The sequence below is a fragment of the Lissotriton helveticus genome, chromosome 11 (assembly GCF_964261635.1).
Source record: "Lissotriton helveticus chromosome 11, aLisHel1.1, whole genome shotgun sequence".
NCBI lineage: Eukaryota > Metazoa > Chordata > Amphibia > Caudata > Salamandridae > Lissotriton > Lissotriton helveticus.
In genome coordinates, this window is record NC_136072.1 from 389982944 (window position 1) to 390004999 (window position 22056).

Below are 22056 nucleotides of genomic sequence, written 5' to 3' on the forward strand. Positions count from 1 at the left end.
TAAATTGTGAACTCCTCTATTTTTATAATAGAGCACTATTAATTAAGTGGTTCATCAATAAATTTCAATAACTTAATGAACACCTCAAATTAATTGAGCACTAATGTGGTTCATTTACATTAATAAATTTAAACTTTGTTAGAACTCAGCATAGTAAACTTGACTCTTAAAATCAAGCATTAAATAAAATAATATAAATAAACTAATTCATCAATTTCAGTACTCAACTATCCAAGCTGTATATAAATAAATAAATCATTCTCAGAACTTAGTATATTGAACCTGACCCTTAAAATCAACTTTTAAAGAAAACAGTAGAATTAAAATAATTCATCTATTTTAGCACATAACAGTTCCAAGTAGTATAAGTAAATAAGTAAATCACTCTGAATACATATAAACCAATATTTCAACTTCAGTACGTAACAGTTCTATAAATCACTTAGAACAAAACATGTGCATCAATCTATATATGATTAGCGACTGATGGAAAATAAGAAACTAAAATAATAAAAGTAGTCACCGTTGTCATGTTGAATAGCTCCACTTCTTTAGTAAGGTAGGTAAATGACTTTCACAAAATCGAATCCAAAGTGTCTAATTTGAGTGGATAATATTTTCCTGTATTCGTGCCATACTGAAAATAGACACTAGATGGCGCATTTTGAATAGAATCGATGTATGCAGTACGTTATGTATGAGGAAAATAACTCAGGTTATAAACTTGTGGCAGTTCCGAAATCAATTTCAGTCAATTTGTTCAACAACAGTACCTTTCTCATGAAAAACAGCTCGAAAATGCGCCCGATGTTATTGTGGAGACAGGAGAACAATAAAAGAATTCAGGCAGTCAGTCCTTCGCAACTTCGATGTTCTTTGAACTTGCCATGACAGTTTTCCAATGATGCGCGCATGCGTACACAGACTCTGCGTGAACTTGACCTTTCAAGACGCAGATGTACGTTATGGATGACGGTGCGTTTCACAGAATCACCAATACTGTGGTAGCATTCTGTTGCGTCATCATTTATCATCCAGACAGCAAAGAAACAGCTCCCCAGCCGATGAAAATGACCGTTGGAAATACGGTGAGCAAATTACAGTCAGGGTCAAAATTTTCACTAAGCAAGTAAACAGTATACCGGGGCTTGATGTTAACCTCTGATATGTAATCTTTGCCGCCTCACAAAAATTGCTGAACACAAGTACGCTGCGTACACAAGTTTGTAGATATTGAATTAAAAGGCATTTATTTTTTCCATGAACACAGCGCTCATTTGTTTCACAGCTGCAATTTACTTTTAAATTGTCTAGATTTCTGTCTTAATTATCTTCACATGTTATAGAGAAAATGAAAGTAGCTGCCTCAAATAAAATGCTTAAAAGTTCACAACTTTGCCCTTACAAAAATAAATAGTCATTTACTCTGACACTTGTCATAACTTGAAATTTTGACGCTCTTGCTAATAAATTCGCCTTTTTAAAATTCAAATAGTTCCACCAAGTCCAACGCTTGAAACATACCTTAATAGATGTTTCCTGTAGGCTGTCAGATGAGTCATGACACCGGTGGGGCATCAAAAAGCGTGGCTTGTCTTTACTTAAATTCTTTTCTTCATATCTTGTAGTTGTAAATTGTAAATTTAGTTCCTTTACGCGTAGTTCTTTCTCTATCGTCGCCATTATTGCATGTTGATGATGTAATTTATAATGAATAAATTCCTGTAGACGTAGGTATCCTTAAGATGGTGTTTATTAGTTATAATTAGGTAAAAGGAAGAAATAGGAGTAATGAATCAGTCCCCACCGGGAGCAACATCCAGCTGCTCAGCCCACTCAATCAAACTGACCACACATTCAAATCATGCACACAGTAACATTCCAATGACATCATACATACTCAGGCTGAGCAGCAGGGAATAATATGATCAGGATGCAACACATACCTTATACGAGTGAAGAGAGCACCTTTAAGAGGACTCGGAGGCACGCTGAATACCGCCGCGTGCTGAACCAGGGCTTTGAGTTTTTGAACGAAGACATTAAAACAATTAGTAACACTTCTACTTAATTAACGCAAGTAACGAGACTGGGAACCTGAAGGGGATTTGAGGGGGCGGGTGAGTAATGATGCACTTCGCTAAAGCGCTGTAATATACTGTTGACTGGTCATGTTGAGCGAGAAGGCGAGAGGGGACAGCGCAGCACGTCAGCTCTGAATGAAATGTCTCAGAGTGACATCTCTGGCGCAACCCGTGACGCCCCCTGGCACCGTCACCAGCCACTCCTGTCCCTTCTCCCCATTGCTACCTGCCAGATTGAATTAGAATTTAGATAGACCTCAGTGCCTGTTCCAATGAAAGGAAGGATTTAACCATTTAAAAGCCAATATCTTTACAAATGAAATCCTTTAGGCTTCGTAGAAGATTTTTATCAAGGCAATGATTGTATCTATGTTTTCCGCAGATCATCGCAGTGAGCTATTATAATGCCCATTTCTTCCCTCAAAATCTCCAACAGCATTTGTAATTTCTCCTGTTCTTTCTTTTAAGGCTACTGGGGCTCACTGCTTTGTTTAGCAGTATGTCCTGTATGAGGGCTGTTTTCAGAAACTTTAGATTTCCTGTTGCACTTTATGAACTTTCGGGTGCCACCATGCATTGTGTTGTTGATTAAAAGTCAAATCTGACTGAAGGTGACACTAAATACATGGAGCCCGATAGCAGCTGTTGGAAAATGTCCCTCTCTGCTGGGTCACCCCCAAACATTTTGCCTCCCTCCTCCAACTTTTTGCTTACTTCGTTTTTGTAGGCCTTAGACCTTTGGGCACTTTACCACTAAGAATCAGTGCTAAAGTGCATGTGTGTTCTCTCCTCTAAACATGGTAACATTGGGTCATGCCCAAAAGGCATATTTAATTTACTTATAAGTCCCTAGTAAAGTGCACAACATTTGCCTAGGGCTTGTAAATTAAATGCTACTTGTGAACCTGCAGTACTGCTTGTGCCACCCACTTAAGTAGCCCTTTAATCATGTCTCAGGTCTACTGTTGCATAGCATGTGGGAGCAGTTGCACTGCCTTGTCAACGAGGCAAAATAAAACTTTTGCCAGGCCCAAATCTCCCTTTTTATACATTAAAGTCACTCCTACTATAGGCTGTGGACTGCCAAAGGACAGGGTGCAATGTATTTAAAATGCAGCACATGTACTCCTACTATAGGCTGTGGACTGCCAAAGCGCAGGGTGCAATGTCTTTAAAATGCAGCACATGTTCTACATGCTCTGGTAGCGAAAAACGCTAAATTTCGTTTTTCACATCTGCACAACCCACCTCTCCTATAGGATAACATTGGGATTAGCTTTTTACATTTTATAAGTGAAATCCTCAATTGGGAGAGCTAAATCCTTCAATTCTGGTGTCTCTGGAATCACAATTTAAAATCCAAGCTGATGGTGAAGTCGGTTTTTCAAATGTAATTCTAAAAGTTCCACTTTTAGAACCTTAGTATAGAGACAAAGGTTCTGCCATGTAGCATGTGGTTACTTCCTATGAGTAAAATCTGTCCACCAAGATTTTAGGACCATCAATTAATGATATGTAAACAAACACACTACTGACACATATTACAAATGGCAACACCAGTTTAATTGAAAGAAAACGAAAGATAGGTATATTAGAAAGTCATATATATTCTGGGCTAATACATCAAAAAAGAATATAGTACAGACTGTGAACACTGCTTGTGACATATATAAATGTGCCTCAGAAATAACAAAAGTGCCAACACAATGAGCAATGAAAAACATTCAACAAAATACAATAAACATACATAAATTAGTTATTGCGCCCAAATACAATAGGAAACCCTAAAGAGTCATGTGATTTACATCCACTCATGAGCATATCTGTTTGGGCGTGGTACGGTTAATAATACATCGTGGACATTTTCGACCCCTAGCGAATGAGTTTGGTCAGGCAACATTACCATGGGGTCTTCATAAGGACCCCTAATTCCTTTATGTATGTGTCAGTAGTGTGTTTGTTTACATATCATTAATTGATGGTCCTAAAATCATGGTGGACAGATTTTACCCCTAGAAAGTAATCACATGCTACATGTCAGAACCTTTCTCTCTATACTGTTGTTATTCCCCAGGTTATGCATGCTACTGGGATACCCCATTATTATTAATGAACTTTTAGAACATAAGCTTTTTCTTACCTTTTGGTTCCTGCTGCTTGTCTCTGATCATGTCTGAGGTGGGTGAAAGCTGGGCTTTGTGTATTCCCCATAGACAGTCCCACACAATGGGAGCTTTGGTGTGACTAGCAGGATGGGAGACAGGAGCTGTACCCAGCCTCACTTACACCTGAATAGGCTGTGTCCTGTCCCCAGACAGAGGGCTGCATGCCCCCTGTATTGAGTCTATGAAGTCTCTCCCACTTCAATGGCACCACTGGGTATAAGTACTGGACTTCAGACACCACCACTTCAGCTCACTTCTGGACCTGTGAAGTTTCTGCCAGGAAAAAGGACTGCTGTGCTGCAGAAGGACGGACACTATGCTGGACAGTTGCTGTGCTGGACTCCTGCCTTGCTGTGTTGCCCTGCTGCTTGCTGTTCTCCTGCCTGGGTGAGGACTGGACCTGCATCACTTGAGCCCAGAGTGAATCCAAGGGCAAGGTGGCTGGCCCCCAGATCTGAAGTCTCATAAAATATTTCCAACCTACCTGCTTATGCACATGGACACTGCCGTCTGTGAGTCTGCCCTCCCAAGTGGTGTCACCTCAGTCCTGGACCCTTGTAAGTGGGCCTAAGGTGCTTGCTTCAGCAAAACCCATGCATCCTCTGTTAGAACGGCAAATTGCAGCCGTGGCATGGTCCAGAACTGGCTTATCGCCACGTTCCATGGATCAAAACAGTGCATTGATCCTGTTGTGTGGGCCAGAAGCGGCGTATCGCTCCAGTTGCGTGGATCAGCCCTGACACAAGTCTTCCCATCTCCATTGTCGGCATCCTCGAGGATGACGCTGAATCTCCACATCACACCTCTTCGCTCATCAGAGCTGACATATCATCGCTGCTGTGCGGATCAGGACAGGCACATCACCCATGCATCTCTTCAGCTGCACCCTGCATCTTCAACATCAATGCAGCCAGGATTAAGATACTTTTGTTCATTGGGTTTCACTGGGTCCCTGTATGCGGCCTACACGCCATGGCAGTCAAACTGAACGTTTGACTTTGTTCCGGTCCAGCGCAACCAGACATCCCAAGTAAGCGCTTATTGCTTCAAAGCACTATTTTACAGTTTAGTCTTGAAAAACTCATAGCTCATGTTCTAATTATTGGATTTTTGTCATTTTGATCTTGTTTTATTTATTAAATTAAGTTCTATTTTTCTATTCGGGTGTGGAATATTTTTATGTGGTGTTTTCACTGTTTTACTGTTTGAAGTGTTGCACAAATACTTTACACATTGCTTCTAAGTTAAACCTGACTGCTCTGTGCCAAAGCTACCAGAGAGTGTGCGCGGGTTATGTTAGAGTTTGCCTGCTTCTTACCCTGACTAGGATTGTGGTTGGTACTTGACTAGGTTCATACCCCAGTCAACCTACAGCCCAATTTCTAACAGTGGCATTTTATGGTTATTGAACTATTTTGTTGTCTCCCTCTCAGTAAAGAGACCAACGCTGAAGCTAAAACCTGTGTTTGGAAAGTAGACCTTATGCCATCTTGTTTGTTGCTAGATTTCACTGCTTCCTGATGCACATTCTACCACTTATAAGTATGTACAGTGTCTGTTGTCCATTCTAGGACGAATGTTCAAAGATTTATGTTGCATCTGGCACACCTTGCTTTTGTTTAGAATTTTCCTCCAAAAGAGTGCCTTTTGTAACTTTTCTCTAGTCACAAAAATCACCCCTATACCAACAAAAAATGCTCTCAAGCAATCCTAAGACATACTGGGTAAGTGGGAAATCAAAAGCGTCGCCTTGTTTTTCCATAGGACATAATATCCACGGTCTGCATCTGGAGACACTGCCTGGTTAGTGTTGGTCTATTATATATGAGTACAAGATTTATAATGTACACCTGGGAAGAAGGACATAGTATTCTGGCCCATAACATCCATGCAGCAACCCCAAATTCAATCTCCCATAGCCAAATATGAGGTGAGATTGCCATAAGGTATTAAGGGCATTTATCAAGGAGGAACACATACTTACAGTATTTTAATTCCCCAGTGGGGGGAACCAAAGGAGCCACTCACCTCATCCTGTATGGTCATACAAGGGTATGGTGCAGTGTCTGGCATAGACTTGAAAACACATCCTGGGCAAGAGAGTTTGTCCCAGTTTGCCCCAGTTTATCCAGGTTGGAAGTCCATCAAAAAACAACTTTTGTTCCCCTTCCATGAATAGCTGACTAATAAAAGTTCAATCAAGGTTCCCTGTTATTGTGAGCAAGACACTTGCCCATATCTCTTGAACTACTGCAAAGAAACTGGACATCTTCACCCGACACTTTCAATAACTATTCCATGCAAACTAGCGTGATGGTGAACAGTGCTTCCTGGGCTCTGGAGCTGCATACTGCTGGTCACCTTCCGACCCCAAGAAGAGGCCAAATTGCAAGAATTTCTGTCAGGGCCGTGATCTTCCTTGTCTGCTTGCAGTGTTTGTGTCTGGGCCAGAAGAACCCTTCGGCTTTATGGAAACATAAAAAACAACAAGTCCAAAGTGGCAGTATTCCGAGAAAATACAGATGGCTCCAAGGTACTGGTATCAGTCATGCTGTGGTGGGAAGCTTATCAGACAGAGTAAACAATAATGTCAGCTGCCACACGCACAGCCAGGTACATGCTGAACATGATCATCCTGCGGCACAGATTTCTTGCACCCAAATGGTCCCCCTTATTGCAGCGTAAAGCAGTCACTCATCATGGGATCACGTTAATCCCCATGATCATGCCACTTGTTCTTTGAGAGGATGAGGAGACACGTGAAACCTTTTTATGACCTTCACCTGGTGCGACATCAAGATCCAGCAGCCAATTGGAATGTACTAGCACCAATAATAGCTTGATTAACACTCACTTTCACCTGGGTAACCCAGCCATTTTGGGTTAAAGGACTGAGAGAGGCGAGAGGACGATCAATGAAAGAAAAAAACTTTACAGAGACCATTAAAAATGGAAACATCTTTTTTAAAAATTTTGGGGGCATATCAGCAACAGCCAGCGATAATTATCGCTAAGTGCGCTTAGCGCGAGGATAATTATCGCCGGCTATCGCTGGATTATATCGCCGAGATAGCGCGCTATCAACAACGTTTATCTCCAATGCAATATATAATCCAGCGATAGCTGCAAAATGTGCGTTTAACGCTGGCAATCCAGCGATAATCGCACAGCGATAGGCGAATCGTTGATGATAGGGCAGGGTGGATTCATCCTCACAATCCACCTCACATAGGATATCATAGCTAAGTAAAAATTGAAACCCGGCATAAAGAAAGAAGTGATAAGGCCATTTAGCGCTGCTTTTGTCATTGCCAAGTGGGTATGCGGCTATGTTGATGATAGGAGAAAGTCGTGTTAGCAACATTTCTCATGTAATTTCACTGAAATACGCCAACTTAGCATCTCATTGGCGTTGCAATGCTGGGCGTTCAGAAAACAGGCGCTGAGGCATAAAATCACACGCTAGGTGACCTTGATGATAGTGCGATATGATTATTGCCGCTTTTCCCTGAAAACGGACGCTAAAGCGGCGATAATCTTATCGTGGGGGCTTGATAATATGCCCCTCGCTTGTTACCACTAACCGCTCTTTGAGTTGCCAAGGATCTCAGGTACCCTTATGATGCCAGATATTCCCCAGTCACCAGTGAATTTTTAGATGAAGAAGTTTACTGGACCATGTCCACAGAGACTAATCCTGAGTTACTATATTCTGTAAGAACCGTAAGGATACCTGAAAAAAAACACTCTAACTGGCAGGCAGTGTTTGAGAAACTTCACAGGTTTGCCCAGCTATAATTTCCAACCATAACCAAGAATCAAGGAAAGCTCAAGGCAAAACTGATGATGAAAACCTCTAACTACAAAAGCTTCCAATTAAAGAACTCTAGAAGACACTTTGGGCTTATTTACAGTTTGACAGGCAGTGCAATTTAGCACACAAGGGATGGAGTACCCTGTTCGCCAGACCACACTGCTCCCACTATATTTAGACTCTGGGGAACTGTCCCATTTCTGCCTGTGGAGCCTCACAGGCTTTCTTTGGTGGAAAACTTTGGCCGATATTTGGCGATTGGCCAAAGTAGCACAGACCTTTGCCTATTTAGAGCAGATATCTGACATACTAAATCCTATCTGGGGAAAGCCAGATAGTCATTAACAGTAAAATAAATGAATCAACCAACATGCTGGCAGAAAAAAGGTTTTTTTTAATTTATTTTTTTTAAAACAAACTCCGCCTTTGGGATTTGGTTTTAAGTAGCATAAACCTTGCTGTGCAGGTGCAGCGGGCATGGTGTATGCACAGCAAAGCTTCGGTTTCTTCCGAGGAGCAGCAGTGATAGCGGCTCCCCTGAAGGCACATATATGTGTGCCTACTTGCAGCAAAGTACATTCCTCCCCAGTTCTGACTCAATGACCTACACCAATTATATGCTATATGAGCTCTTCTATTTGCTAGGAACTTTCATTTTGTGCACTGATTCACAATAGTAGTAGCAGAACCTTCTCTGGAATCCCTTGACATCACTAGAAATTTCCAAGAAACTGGAGACCTTCCAGTAGTATATTTGTCCAAGGATGGCTGTCATCCCATGTCTCTGTATATCTCCACTCTCATATTGCATCACTCAGTTTATACCCAACTATAAACTGAAAAAGTCATTTCAATGATGGATTTGTAGAGATTCAGTACCCAAGTATTTCACCTGCCTCTGCATGCATCTCTATTGAGTAGTGCTCCGAACATTGATTTAAATGTTGGCAAAAGCCTTTTTTTTGTTGTGTTGCGTAAGGCTGTGTTAAAAATATTTGGTTTGGTATCTCGTTAACTGTATAGGTTAGTGGCCGCTGGCTTCTACCAGAGGTTTCCATTTTACCAGTTCTATGAGTATTATAAAGACTTTATTATTACATATAATCTACCCAACATTCTTAGAAGTGATAGCCTATGATTCCTATAAGATACCAGCACTCATTTGAGAAAACCTCGACTGCTTGGTCTCAGCTACCACTAAAGAGTTAAGGACGTTTTGAGAGTCTTTATAATCATCTGATCCTCTATCCTTGAGCCAGATTCGAGAACTGATAGTTTCACCACTAATGCTCTTAAGTGCTGTTTACAAAATATAAAATCAGGAGAGAAATCATGTTATTTTCCTTTGACCAATTGATGCCACACCTTGTAATGCTGAAATCCAGGATCCTATTTACTACATGTATGGCAAGACCATAAATACCCCATCCAAGAGAAAAATGAAACTATAATGGGAACTTCAAATTGTGCCCAAACAATAAAATCACATTCCGATAGTTCCCTTCTGAAAAATACATGTCTATTTTTCTAGGAATCCAATTTTTGTCAGTTCATCAAGAAATCTTTGTTCAGTTTCTCTTTTCCTGATGAAAATGTTAAACTTTATTTGTGCAATAATATACATATTTGAAACTAAGAACTGAAAGATGGAAGCTTGAAGAGAGGGAATTAAGGACTAAAGGACAGAGTGCTCTAATAAGATTTGTACACAGGCAGGTGAAGGAGCAACACAATGAATGCAAGGGGATAACGCAAAAACAAGTTTGAGGATTAAGAATGATGGAAAGGAGAGTCTAGGTTAGAGTGTAATACAAAAGGAGTGCTCAGCAGAAGAAAGTTGTGAATCTAAAAAGAATAGGTGAATGTGAGCACTGTAAGCGTTTGTCTGTTCTATTAATAAAGAAGAGGTTTCAGTATCTGCTGTACCACCGCTGTGTCTCCAATCCATCTGAAACAAAGGTGACTCTAAGGATCAAACAAATTGACCGTGATCCACAGTGGTGATATCCCAATCAAGATTTTTTAGATCCCCAGAAGACATGAACACTGAATCTCAGACACAATACATGATTAAGGGGGAGCAGGGCCGTTTCTGCCATTAGGCAGGACTAGGCAGCCGCCTAGGGCGACAAAAGGTGGGGGGCGGCAAAAACATGCAGGCAGCAGCAGCACCACGAGCCAGCAGTGCATCACGAGCCTCGGAGCCTGCAAACTGTACATCCGATTCCAGGGTCGGTTCTGCTAAAGCGGACTTGCGTGTGGATGTGACCACAGGTGAGTAAGAAATTAGAACATCATCATTCAGGCCTGCTGCGTGTGACTGCGAACATGCAAAATATTTGTAATGAGTCCTTACTTGTAATTTTAAAAGAGGCCTGTGAGTGAGTCTATGAACTCATCTCGGTCCTCACAGCCCCAGAGACAGGCGCAGAACTGTGAGGGATATGGATGTTGGCGTCGGTTTCATTTGTTTGTTGCAGCAGCAGGCCCTAACCCTGATTATACTTTTTAAAACAAAAGCCAGGAATGGAAACATGGAGGCAATAAGGCGAAGCTGCTCCTAGCTAGCACTAAAGACGTGCGTGGAGGCCTCCGAAAAAAATAAAAATAAGATAGCGAGCCTCTGAGCCACAAGCTTTGGCAAAGACAATAGAACTGATGTTAATGTGCAAATTATTTAAACTGTATGTGTGCAAAATATTTGAACTGTATTTGTGAGTGCCTGTGCTTCATGCAATGCCAGACCTATTAGTCTAGCCAATGCTATTATATTTTAGATTCCTGGGCTGTTTGGATAGAGGTTTTTGAAAATATGTGTGTGTATGACTCGTGCACATTTCCTGACAAAAAGAGCAAAGAAGCCTGATGCACAGAAAAAAACAACGATTTTCTTTCTGTATGCAATGCACACATAAAATGAAGAACATAATGTGCAAGAATTCCCTGTGCTTTTGAGATGTACAATAATCCGTCCTGCATTGCAATGGAAGCAGGAGTTGTACATTAAACATCCAGTAGCAAGAGGTGTGAGAGGGAAATTCTCTTCTGGGCTACTCTGTCGATATTTTGTAGACTTGGCTCGAATAGGTCTTTCCGAAGCTGCTGCGTTTAGCCAGGCCTAACAAATAAAATAAGGTAGACATGGAGACATTGAACCAATAGGGCTTAGAGAGTAGTGATTGTTGCAAAGGGTGGGCAGAACTGTGTCCCTGGAGATCTCACATGATTCGACTTTCTACCAGAGCTGGGAAGGGTTCGCTCTGGCTGGTTCGTCTACAATGATGCTGAGAGAGGAAATTTATGTAGTAGCGTCTGTTGCCTATATAGTGTTCTCCAGGTACATGGAATAATTCCTCTAGCCTGGATGACGGGGGCGATAGAGATCGTAGTAAAAGGGAGGGGGCGGCATTTTTCAATTCTCGCCTAGGGTGGCAAAACACCTAGAAACGGCCCTGAGGGGGAGAGATACAACAATCAGTTAATCACCAATGAAACCTGGCAGAAAGTCTTGATCAATGCATCCTTTATTCCACCTGCATTAATCTAAAGAGAATGTATATTATATATGATAGCAGGACGATTTAAAGCAATTATACGGAAGTAAGTCAAACCCGCTGAAGGGGTTACAGAACAACAAGGGATATATTTGACTGACATGTCTCAAGGCACATTTTCTGATGGGAAGAGCTCATGTCCTTTATTAGGAGCATTGCCTCACAGCAGTTGCCCATTGATCCATTTGGTCGTCCGCCTCGTGGCACCAGATGCTGCCAAAGCGTATGCCCTGTAGTCTTCATGTGGCAAACTGATTATCCACAGCATGTTGACAGTAAAACTGCCTTTATTGCACAAATGAAAATGTCTAAATCTCCCTGTCTACATCTTTGATAGGCTAAAATATAGGGCATGATCATAACGAATAATATTACTATGATTGACTATGTCGCACACCCTAAATATGCCCCTATTTGGACTCCTTTAATAGACATGGTTGATGGGGTCATGATCCCCCTTGTAAGACCAATGAGGCTAAGAGGTGTATAACCATACAACTCTATTTCCAAAGCATGTGTCCCCTTGATATACACAGTATGTTTTGCCTTGTCATTTTTCAAATTGTAGATCTCTACACGTCATCTGAGACCTATGTTTGAGCAATGTCCCACTGACTACGGTACCCGTTTTTTGCATGAAGTAATCCTGTTCTATACATTATGCAATCTCTCTGTGAATTACTGTAATGTATCTTTTTATTCTGGGCTGTGGCAGTGAGATTTATTTCATGTAGGAATTTTCCTTTACGTGGCTTTGATTTGCACTGTGTCCTGACTCAGTAATACAAAACGTATTTAAAATGACTGAGAGGCACACGTGTGCAAAAAGAGGGAAATGAAAGAGGGTGGTTATGGTGGACAAGCATGTGGAATAGAGGCTAGGAATTCAAGGATAATGAGACCTACTGCCATGAACAATCACAAAACGTGGAGAAGAAGTGATGCAGAGGAGAGAGACGGAATCATACATGCTGGAAAAGGAAATGAAAGACTATGGCTCTCTTCGACACATACATGGCTACACTTGCCTAAAAACTCATTTGCCCCTAAATCGGCTACTATGTGTATACAGATGCCATTAAAACATACATCCTGAAGTACCCAGGAAGGTGTAGGGAAGTGCACAATCTTCTCTATGGAGAGTAGCTAATGATCAATTGGTCATACATATAACTGAATTACACAAAAATTGAGATCCTTCTCATTGGCCTCTAAACCCTGATATAATGGTCTCAATAGGGCCACTCTTCCTGGCCCTCTTCCCACCACCATGTCAGTCAGAAACTCATGGGTCATCTTCACCTATAAATGTTCCTTCTCACAAGACGGTGTTCTTAAATTCCCAGCCCCTGCGAGAATAGCCATTATTACACAGACAAGATCAGATCTCTATTATCATAGCTTTGGCCCTCTCTCCCACCAGGTGCTGCAATGGAGTCCATGGTGGTTGCCCAGCCAAAACATTGCCTAAACTACAAAGAGCAAAAAACATTACTGTGCACCATATCTTTAAATTGAAGGTCTCTGACCACATAAACCCAATTCAAAAATCGCTCCACTGGCTACAGGTCAAACAAAGGATTTGATTTAAAACCCCTTGCTTCGTACAGAAGGTCCTGCTTGGTCCAGCCCGTGGCTATCTTATCTGGCTTTATCCTGGTAAAAAATTGGAATAACATTAATTGAGGGGTGTGAGAACTCACATCGAATAATGATCACAATCCTTGTCTGGGTGAACCACACAAGTCAATATATTCACCTGTGCGCAGCCATTTGGTAGCTTGACACACAAGCACTCACACACGAGCAGTCAGGCTTAACTTAGAGGCACTGTGTAAAGTATTTCTGGAGCACTCAAACAGTAATAAAATGAAAACACCTCAAAAGAACACTATAAAACCAATTTAGAAAAATATAGTAACTGTTGATAAATACAATGACACCACAACAGCAAAAATCCAATCTATAGAACATGAGTTGAGAGTTTTTAAAGTTTATAGTAGAAATAGCATCGAGAAGCGTTAAGCTCCAACTGCGGAAATTTGTCCGTACTGGAATTGGACAAAGTCACCAGTTCAGGCTGACTGCGATGAGCGCGAGACAGAGACAGTATTGAGTTTAGCCGGTGGGGATTTTTACCTCTGTCTACCTGATATTGCTTTTTGGAGCTCTGCATCACTTGGCATCAGATCCGGTGAAGCGGACGAGTAGGAGATGTGCAGTGCTGCTGGGCTCAGCATCGATCTGCAATGGATCTGGTGAAGCTTTCAGGCAGGATCTGCATGATGTGGCTCTGCTAGGCTTTGCCACCTTGGCTTCAGATTCAATGAAGCCCTTAGCTGCTTGCAACGCTCTGCGGGGCTCTATGTTGCTCAACATCAGAGAGGCAAATCGTTGAATTAGAAGCTACGTGTCTTTGTGTGGCTCTGCATCGCTTCATGCCAGATTGGATTGAAACTTCAGTTAGGAAGGGAGAAGTATACTCTTACTCCTTCTAAGGGTCCAGGAACTTGAGGGCAACACTTGGGGTCATGACTCACTCGCACAAAGGCCATTAGAGGGGTCCAGGTCAGGTCCGGTCGGTATCGGTCAGCTGAAAAGCAGGACAGACGTCTGGAATCTTCTTGTGTCCCTGTAGCTCAAACAGCAGGAGGTCCCCTCACTGGCCTCTTATATAAGATATAAGATTTATGCAACATACAAGGTAATTCCAGGAAAAGTGAGTTCAGAAATAATAGGGCTTTAAATGCAAAACACTGAGGGAATGCCACACAAAATATGGGCATTTCAAACAATCCTGTCAGTCTGACTGGACATCTTTAGGTCAGCCTCCCCGAACTCTCTCTCGCATCAAGACTGAATTATTTGGAGGAAGGTCTCTAAACTATGAAGTCTCTCCTATCTTGAACTCACTACTATTGTATCTATATCTTAGCACCAACATCATATAAGTTAACAAACCTATCTCTTTAACCAAGTGTTTATATCAAGCTGACTTTAAAAGGCCAATAGATCCCACCCCTCTCCTTTTCCTTAAGTGTTCAGTAACTTCCTTTAGTAAATGAGCACCTTGAACAATTATGAATTAAGTAAAAATAAATTAAAGTGGAATGAGATGGAGTCATTCTGTGAGTGTGCTAGTATTATCCAGAAATGCGGTCTGAGTGAGGAAATTTAGAATTGGGAAGTTCTGAAGGTTTCCTCTTTCACTTAAAAAATAAGACCAATGTGACCAATACTAAAAATGGACCGAAACTTACGGCTTGATTTAGGTCTTGACAGACAGGTTACTCAATCACATATCCTGTCCGCCGAAATATAAATCCTATTGTGTCCTATCGCATAGCCCGTTTGTCGCGATCTAAATCAGGTCCATAGTCTTCATGGATTTATATCAAATAAGAGGATGTAAAATCCTATCATGGAAGTAATCCACTTCATCTCTGCTTTCTTCATTTATTGTCAGTGTGCTTTTTTTGACAAAAACATGTATATGTGTAAATGGGATCATTAGAGTGCTAAACACATCTACATTGTGGCTGTGATCCAAAGACATCCCTCCCACCTAGCACCGAAAAGATTAAATTTTCAAACAGATCACAGGTGGCACCCTTTTATTTACTCAGCGACAGTGTAAAGTATGCATTTCGAATGTGCTAAACAAGTTAACTTGTTTGTTTTAAATTGTTGTAGCATTCTAAGCTCAATTATTGCTTGAAGTGTGAAAGAAAAACAAGTGACTTACAAAGAGTGAAACAGACGTTTATGAACCTCATTTCACAGGCTGTGGTATTTGGGGAGGTAATACTACACCCGCTAACTGCCGATGGATAGCAATCTTGGTTTAACATCACATGTAAATAAAACAGAATGTGGGAAATATAGAAAATATGGAAATGCAGACAGAAGTCAGACACGCAAAAAAACATTCAACTGGGTGTAATGAAGACAATAAAGAACTGAATGACAGATGCACGGTGAAATACGTACCCGGCGCTGAGGATGAAAGATCGTGCATACAAAAACAAAATGAACATGGCGAGAGAAAGAAAACAGAGGAGAAAACACAAATTAGGTGGAAGCGAAGGCGTGAGGGAAGTGCGAACAGTGTAACCAATGAAGCGACAGAGAAAATGTTTTTGCAGCAGATAGTAGAGGGGGAAAGGGACGGTGAGTCTCAGATGCAAAAACCAATAGACGACTGCAAGGAGTCGGGATAGATGTAATGAATTGCGTCCAGAGATAATGATACAACAGTGAGGAGAATGTGTTTCTGGAGTGGGAACTGATGAGAGGCGCAGAGGGGTGAAGTAGCAGGGCAGGAAAAGGCTGACTGTGGGAGAGGGAACGGAAACAGGAGAGAAGAGGCATGAAGCTGGCCGCTGACTGCGATAACTCTGCTTTTAATGAGTTCCCAGGGTGCTTTGATGGTTGCATTTTTTTCTGAGGACAAATTGCGTGCTCAACTTTTTCAAGCCTGTTCTTTCCGAATCCCTTGGCTCACCTTGCATTACAGCCTTCTCTCACCTCTCTAGTACCAGGCTCTGTAGTGTCCTGCTGGACACGTTCTAGTGTTCCAGCAGGCACTAGTTTTACCAGCCACTCCTTTGAGGGCTGGCTACACTCACAACACACATCCATCAAATACAGGCAGCATGAGTGGCGTGGGCCTGTCAATAAAAGAGCCAGAGTGCACGTGCTCTTGGCCAGTTAACCAAGCTTACTCAATGTGTCTGCGTCACTCACTTCAGTAGCATGTGGTCCTAGGGCCCACAACTCTACAATGGCGACGAGTGGGTCTTACCCCGTGGGTGAGCTATCAGCCACCTCGCAGTTCCTTGTGGGGAGAAAAGTAAGCAGCACGTAAGGCACCTCAATTATAACTTGCCCAGGAAGAAGTTGGCAAGCAGTGCTGTTGGAAGAGGCCGACGAGTACCGAGTGCTCCCCCCCCCCCCCCGGGTGAGGTATGCAGCACTGTTCACCTGCCTGATGCGGAACAATAATCTGCACAGTACTGGGAAGAGACATGGCTGCCTGGTGAGTGGCACTCCCTGGCTTGTTCAGGTTGCTAAATGTTGGTGAGGCACTCCGCCTGCAGGAGGGCTGAGGCCGCACAAGCCCAGAAAGTCTGAACTGTCACTGCCTGCATCACCCTGCTGCCTATCACCAGCACCGACCCGGTATTGCCATGGGCAATCCACAGAAATTTTTACAGGGGGGCAAACCTGGCAAACAAAGGGGCGTGGCTAATGTTAATTAATAGGGGCGGGGCTAAAATGGCAGACAATCAGGACCGGGTAATGCTCAGGCCAAGCTGAGAAAAAAAAGGTGGTGAATTCTGCATTTGAAACTGGACAACAATTAGAGTACACTTATGAACCCTAATATTACCCCCCTAGCCCCTTAAAACTCATACATTCCCTGATCCCTAAAATTAGACCCGAGGCACCCCAAATCCCATAACCCATACCCGCCCTGACCCCTAAAATTGTCCCCCTTGCACCCCAAAACCAATACCCGCCCTGAACCCTAAAATGTCCCCCCTTGCAACCCAAAACCCATATCCACCCTGAACTAGGCCTGGGCGGTTAATTCTCTTCCGTTCACGGAATTTGGGTAATTTTGCGTTCCGCGGAGAACGCAAATTGCCCAAAATTCTGTGTTCCACGACTTCGCGGAAAGTTTTTGCCTGTTCACGTTCTCAAAATGCGTGTTCGCAAGATATTCACCCCGAGCACGCAAACAGCGATTGCGAACAGTAAAAAAGCAGCGCAACAAGCAATTCCGCACGTTCGCGGAATTTCTGCTTGTTCGAGGAGATTTTTTACCGTTTCGCAGAGATTTGCATAACCTGATTATGCAAATTCCACCCACCCCTACCCTGAACCCTAAAATTACCCCTGGCACCCCAAAACCCATATCCACCCTGAACCCTAAAATTACCCCTGGTACCCCAAAACTCATACCCACATTGAACCGTCAAATTATCACTGCCACCCCAAAACCCGTATCCACCCTGAACCCTAAAAATACCCTACTGGCATCCCAAAAGCTGAACGCTACGGGGCAGATTTACAAGCCAACTGGCATGGGTGCAAATTCAGGACAGTGAGTGTAAAAATTCAGGACAAAGGGTCAAAATTCGGGACAAAAATTCAGGACAGCGGGTCAAAATTCAGGACAAAAGGTAAGGTTTACAGACATAATATTGCGCAACCTTCTCTGATGTAAGTGAGTAAATATACTACCACTAAAGTAAAAGTGAAAATAAGTTTATATTAGGTTGAGACAATTGTGCACTTCATGGTTTGTCAGTATACGCGTAGCTTTAAGCAAACGTGCAGGTCTTTTTGTGGTAACAAAACCGACCCCACCTTTCCAGCTCCCAGAGAAAACCCCTGATACCCGGTCCGGCCAGTCTGGCCTTGATACCACCCTCCACTGGCGCCCCTCATCTTCACATAGACCCTCTCTCATGTGTATTTAATTTCTTCTATAGTGCTACTCATCCCAAGTATGTGGGGCAGAGTTTTGGAGTGTGTTACAACACGCACATATTAAAAGAGACAATCACTCATATAAAAAGGAATATCAATGTATAGGAAATGTTGCTGAAGATAATGGGGCTTACAATGTGTAATCATACTTTCAACCATCATTCAGTCTTTCACCATTCATTCTGTCCTTCCATCTGTGTGTCCAACAATGTCCATATTCATCCATTTACAAACCTATCCATCACGTTTCCATCCATTCATCATTTCACTTATCTACCCCTCAATCCACCCTTTTACTCATCCATCATCCATCCATCTACCCTTTCACTCTATCCATCCATACACTCATCCATCCACTCTTCCACCCATCCATCCATTAACTCATCCATCCAGCCATTCACCCGTTCAGTCATCCATTTACCCATCCCCCTTCCTCTTTCAATTCCGCTTTCACTAAGCCATCCATCCTTTCATCCACGACCCATCCATCTACTCATCCACTCAAGAATCCATCCATTGAACCTATCATTCATCCATCCTTTCACTCATCCATCCACCCTTTCACTCCTTCACTCATTGATCTATCCTTTTGTCCATCTACCCGCCCTTTCACTCACTCTTCCAGCCTTACATCCACCCTTTCACTCATCCGTCCATCCATTCATCCTTTCACTTATAAATTCATCAATCCACCCTTTCACTTATCAATTCATCAATCCATCAATCATTTCACTCATCCGTCCACCCCTTCACTCGCCCATCATCCACCCTTTCACTCATCCATCTATCCATCATTTCACTCATCTATCCAGCCATCCATCCACCCATCCCTTTACTTACTTACTCACTCACCTTTTCACATTAATTATGAGACCTATCAAGAACTCCACCCTTGCTGTAGTACCTAAAGCAACGGGTGGGGTGGAGGAGGGTTCACTATGCCCCTGCACATAGGCAATCTGAAAAAGTGGAAGGCATGAGTCATGCATGATGCACAGTGCCTTGACGTGGGGCGACTGACATGGTGATGTTTCCAGAGCATTAAGTGGGATGAAAAAACTAAGGGGGTCTCTCCAAAAGGGTGTTTGATGTAATAAAATGCGTGGCTTAAAACACATAAGCTAAAAATCTGTGCTTAATATAATGTGCCGCCCGACTGGTATTTTTGTTTCTTCTGTCATTGCATCCAGATATATAATACAACAAGTAATGTTACACTTGGAACAAGTTATGTTACACCTACAACAAGCCAGAACTATTGGCTTTGTCTATGGTTGTTAGTTGCATAAAATAAAAAAGCAGCAACCATGGCTGCTATACTATAACTATAATCCTTTCCTTTCAACTTCTTTCACTGCCTTCCTTTGGCTAACTGGATTCTCACCTTGCAGCAGCATGGGCGTTTTTGCACTTCCATGTGACAGAATACCCTGCCCTGGACTGAGGCTGTAGGGGGCCACCACGGTGATGTGCCAGCCCAGACTGACCCATTGTCATTCTGTATGTGGCAATCAGCCCCACACAGAATGATAATGGGCAGGGTGGGGCTGCTCTTGTGTACAGGGGAGTGCGAGGCGGCCCCATCAGGGAGCTGAGGCCTCTCACAGGGAACAGCTCTGTTCCCTGCAATGCCTAAGGCGGACGGTTGGATGATGTCCTGCCTGAGGATGAGCCCCGGCATCAGGCCTCACTCTGGGATGCATTTGTGCACATGGGTGTGAGCAGGGGGGGCAAGGAGAGGCGCTCCTGGGGGGGCAAGGAATCCTGGGGGGGGCAAGAGCCCCTCCTTGCCCCCCCCTGCGGACACCCATGGGTATTGCTCCTACTACCTCGCCTTTCACGGTTCAGCGCATGTGCAGCACCTCACCTGCCGGTGATGCAAGTAAGAAGTATGGTGACATTGCCAACAATGAAGGGCATGAATCGAGGCTGCACCTGCCATGATCAAACCCCCGCTACACCCGGCAGAGCTGCAGCTGTTAGGCCCAGGAACTGCCACAAGCTAGAAGTGCCCAACGCCTCTTACAGAGCGGCGAGAAATCAAGCGGCCCTTCCACCCACCTGGCCTGAAGTGTACAACGAGGCGTGTGGGAAATGAGCTGGCCCGAAGGGTATAATAAAGAATAGCACATCTAAAGCACAAACTGCCCAGTGCCACCCCGACAGGGAAGTGAGGAGATCTGTATCGGTGGGCTAATATCCTGAATAAAGGAGGCCACCCCGGCCAAGCATCTGCCTACCATGCATCGGTGTCATGTGTGGGCGAGATCACCTGTGGCACCCGAGCACTTTACAGGTCTTTAAAAGACCGTTTACTTGCTAACGAGGCCTTATCTCACCCCTTCTTAGAGCCCCTGCGTCTCCCACTCTGCATATTGCTGGAAGAATCACCCCACTCCCAACCCCCACCCCGATTTTTTTAGTAGCTTTTAAAATTTGTCAATCTCCTAAATAGAAAGGGATAATGGTTTATTATTGTGCATGTTTCTTTCACAAATTGCCCACAGTTTCCATAGTTGTGCATAATGTGACAATCCAATAGCTTTCATGAGCCATAAGTGCAGGGTCAAATTGTACACAGGAAATTTGAAAGTTACCGTTAAAATTACCCTTTTGTACAAGCAGAGCCACAAAGAATGCTCTGCAGGTGGCAGAACAGTTGCTGATTTACTGTGCACAGTCGCACACCAAGAAAATCCTAAATGTTTGTCTCCCAACCACGCCCTTAGCCACGCCCCCATCCCCGCCCCTTCCGTTAAAGCTGGTGAGTACCTGCACTTATTTTTTCCCATTTAAAGCACCGAGTGAGAGTGTCCAGCACCTTCAGTCCCTACAGCGGGAGGCCCGCAACCTAGGCAAGCCGCCAAGGCCCATGCTCGGAATAGCGCTGCACCACCACCTAACAGCTGATAGTCACACCACACCTCGGGGAACCCAGACTGGGTGCGTTGCCCGAAGGGGGCTCGCGGTGAGAAGAGGTACGGCCGCATTAGAGAAAAGCGACCCCTATTCCCCTTCCATGCAAGGCCCCTGGCAAGGTGTGTGCAATGTCTGAGCAATTGAAGACACCTCCGCCAGTGATAGGCAGATTGTTGTGGTTTACTATGTCAAAGTAGCAGCACCACTTACCGGTGAAGGTCATGGGAGATGGCCTTGACCGGGAACAGCAGCAAACAAAGACGGGGCCGTGATAGCACCCAAAGACACTGCCAAGAGTCCAGCTAAAGTAGTGGAACAGAGGCAGAGCCCCGGAGGAAGAAAAGGTGTTCAGTAGCCAATTCAAAAAGAGTAAAGCATAAAAAGAGGCAGTGCCTGTGAGGAGCAGCACAGCCCGCAGCATCAAGAAGGATGCCCCGGTCCAGAGAGGGGCCAATAATGAGTGCACAGACTGTCAACCCCAGCAAGTACAGCATTGGCCAGAGTATGGTAACACTGCCTGTCTCCCTGAAGGAGGAAGCGAGCATCATGCAACTCTTAGTGGCAAGCCACAGCAGAGACAGGTGTGCATGTAGAGCAGACCCAAAGGAAATGTTTAGCGTGGTCCAAATGCAGGAGGGAGACTCTATACTTCTCCACTGCACATGTATGCAAGCTTAAGGAAAGAGCAAAGGAGTTGCAACGTCCCCGGCAGTTGGTTGACAATGCATGTCACTGCCTGCCGGTGAGAGGACCCTCATTATGGCAGGCACCCGCAGCACAGCCTAGCATTCGACTGTTGCACTGCACTTTGATTGAGAAATTTGTCGGCCCAACGGGACAAACAGAATACAACTGAAATGCTGCAATTTGCACCGATTCATGCCTTGCAGCACAGCACAGAACTGTCAGTCACCCTTGGTGCCTGCTGCGGTCGAGATTTAAAAAAAGGTAAGATCTGCAGAGTGTTAAGAAGAGTGGCCGCAGTGTACGTACAGGCAAACAGCGGTACTGCACTAGAGGAC